Source organism: Alligator sinensis, unplaced genomic scaffold (assembly GCF_000455745.1).
Source record: "Alligator sinensis unplaced genomic scaffold, ASM45574v1 scaffold1408_1, whole genome shotgun sequence".
Classification (NCBI taxonomy): domain Eukaryota; kingdom Metazoa; phylum Chordata; order Crocodylia; family Alligatoridae; genus Alligator; species Alligator sinensis.
In genome coordinates, this window is record NW_005842519.1 from 57,187 (window position 1) to 60,224 (window position 3,038).

General features: G+C 47.1%; 1 long non-coding RNA gene across 1 annotated transcript in view; it reads left to right on the forward strand.

Moving 5' to 3' along the window:
• The first annotated feature begins 283 nt into the window (after positions 1-283).
• Positions 284-3,038, forward strand: part of LOC102386951 — a 52,634-nt gene continuing 49,879 nt past the window's right edge. Inside the window, exon 1 of the long non-coding RNA XR_324757.3 lies at positions 284-451. This is a non-coding gene — a long non-coding RNA (uncharacterized LOC102386951). The remainder of the gene's footprint in view (positions 452-3,038) is intronic.

Sequence of the window (3,038 nt, forward strand, 5' to 3'; positions counted from 1 at the left end):
TCCAGGGCTGTCACTCAAAGGCCATTTTAAAGCACTGAATTTGCACATAAACTGCCTGGTGCATTTGGGGAGAGAAATGTAATCTGTGCCATTTCTTGGGCGGGAAAAAATTATGGACATTAACATTTTACACCTGTAATTATAATAAAAGCTCTCGGCAGAAGCCTGCTCATGCTTCCAGGAAATAAATCATCTTGGCCCATTGCTTTTAGGAATGCTGGGATCAGCCCTGCGCTAATAAATTAGGAGATGGGGAGGGGGATAATAGCTCTGCTCACAGCTGCCACTACGAAGAAACAACGCAGCAGAGGAAGTGAATATGTATGGCAGCTTCCCCTTCATTTCTGTCTTGCAATAGTCACCGGGGTTGCCTGGTGCATGGCCTAACTGCTCCAGCTCCTCGTTTCTAGTATCTGCCAGGCTTTGTTACCATCTGGTCCACTGCAGGAAAGTAAGTAGATGTGTTCATGGGCTGCTAAAGGTTTGTAGCACCTGAGCAGCATTAAAAGCATAGGCACTTGCATTGCATAGGAGACTTTTATTTGGTCAGTTAAATCTTTTAGTCTTCAGAAGGCATGAAGAGACCAGCCCATGGGGTAGGTGGCCCTAAGTGGACTTTTTTGGACTTCATGCCTATTGCATGGTGGCCTGATATCATGGGAAAGCTGGAATGACCCATGTGGTCCTTTCTGATCCCTAATTCCTTAAAAACTCGAACACTCAAAACACATTTTGGGTGTTTGGATTCCCAGCAAGGAGAAGGAAGATGGTATCTGGCTTGGTTGCTCTTGCATGGCTGCCTATTAATATGGTATTTCCATGGTCATGTCAGCATCACCCTCGCAGTAGGAGTAGACCCTGTGTTTTCCCTGCAAAAACTACAGGATGGGTTCACAAAACTAAGGTGCTATTTGTCATTGGACAGCAGTGTCAGCTCCTCTTTGAGATGACTTTAAGCATTTTTGATGCCTTAGCGTTGTGGTGTTTAAGCCAAAGGGTGACCTGAAAGCTACCTAAAATGGACCTATGTGCCAGATCATGTACAGTCTTCAAATGTAGAGATGACCTGCCTTCTGGGAGATTCAGACAAGGCTTTAAAAGCTGGATCTGCAACCAGTCCATTAGATGGAGCAAGCCACTTGGATTAATAAAGCTCCCTTTTTTTATTTTTTTTTTTAGTCTTGGTCTAATATTGTTGTGCTTCTGCTGAGCTGTTGCAGTGAGCTTCCCATTGAATGAAGATTTTTCAATGAGAATTTGGGGTATTTTCTTAGTGTAACTTTTTCTTCCACCTTTTTGCATTGAAAGGTGATCTAAAACGACATGCAGGGCAATCCCCTATTCAAAACACCTCCGCCCAAAAAGCAAATGCAAGTGCCAGCTTTGCTCTCTGTCTGAAGCGCTCCAGCGATGGTCAGTTTTGGGAGCAAACTGTCCTGCTGCTTACGTCCGCTCCATGCAATCGAAACGCTGCCGTACAACCAACAATGCAGTACCTCTTTCGTGAAGGCATGGTGCTTGCATGGTAATTGCTTGTGAAACTGTGGCTACAAACAGACACTGGATTTGTCCTGGGAGAAGCCATTTTATCCTAGGACAAAGCACAGTCATGCAGACATCAGTGTCCGCTGTCCTGCAACAAACCCTAAAAAGGTTCAGGGGATCAGACATGCTAACGGTTTGCCCTGTGATCTTGCAAAGTGTAACAGTGCCACAGTAATTAAAATAATCCTGAGTCCATTGCTCAGCAGCTCTGTAGAGGGGGGTGTTGAATGAGGACTGACAGGGCATTGCACATGTGCCCAGAAAACACCCACAGGTAGGGGCAGGCAGTGACGGAGGTGATGAGGCCAATGGACCAGATGTAGCTTTGTCTTTACAGTGGATTTATGCAGGATAGTTTGGACAAACCTGATCCTGCCTCAGGCAGGGGGCATGGTCTAGATAACCAGGGTTCGAATTATACTTTGACTCTTGAGTCTGGAGAAGAGAAGACCGAGGGGGATTGAATTGCAGCCTTCACCTCCCTGCAGGGGGGCTGCAAAGAGGATGGAGCGGGACTGGTCTCAGTGAGGGCAGATGACAGGACAAGGAGCAATGGGCTCAAGCTGCAGCAAGGAAAGTTGAGGTTGGATATTAGGAAAAACTTCCTCCTGAGGAGGGTGGTGAAGCACTGGAACAAGCTCCCCGGAGAGGTGGTGGGGTCTCCATCCTTGGAGGTGTTGAAGACCCGGGTAGACAAAACCTTGTCTGGGATGATGTAGTTGGGGCTGGTCCTGCTTGGAGTAGGGGGTTGCACTAGATGTGACCTCCTGAGCTCCCTTCCACCCTCACTTTTCTGTGATTCAATGATTGCAATACCCTGGAGGTCTGGGATGATGGAGCTGGGACTGGTTTTGCTTGGAGCAGGAGGTTGGACTAGATGTGACCTCCTGAGCTCCCTTCACGCCCTCATTATCTAGGATTCTGTTCCCTTTGGTTATTCACACGTGCCTTGCAGGCTCTCCAATGTCTCTACAAAGTTTATGATTGCATCGAGCGCAGGAATGTGTGTCTGCGTTGATAGAATCATTCTCTCCAGCATGGAATTGGTGAATGATGTTCCTTTTCCTTAAAACCCACGAATTAATAGTAGCAATGGTGCAATCATCTCCACTCATCCACAAAGCCAGCTTCAGTCTTTCTGTGCAATTAACCTTCCAATTGAGAAATCCCGGGACTGAGAATGGAGGAAAGGGCATTAAAAACATTAGCAAGAAGACCATTAAAGGTGGAAAACGGTGGGAGAGAGAACGAGACTTTCCTTTCACCAGCAGAAAGAAAGCCTCTAAGGGCCAGGCTAGCTGCTCCGTGTGGCACGTGTCCCAACCGCAATAGTGGGTTATATTTGTGTGCAGAAATATTTCACGTAACAGGACACCCTTGAGCTTAGCGTAATGGCCTGGGGCAGCACCACAGTCCTCGTGGTCACGGGATGTGGTAGGGAATAGAGCTGCATCACCCAAACTTTTAATCAGGGGGAAGTGATGCTTTCCCTA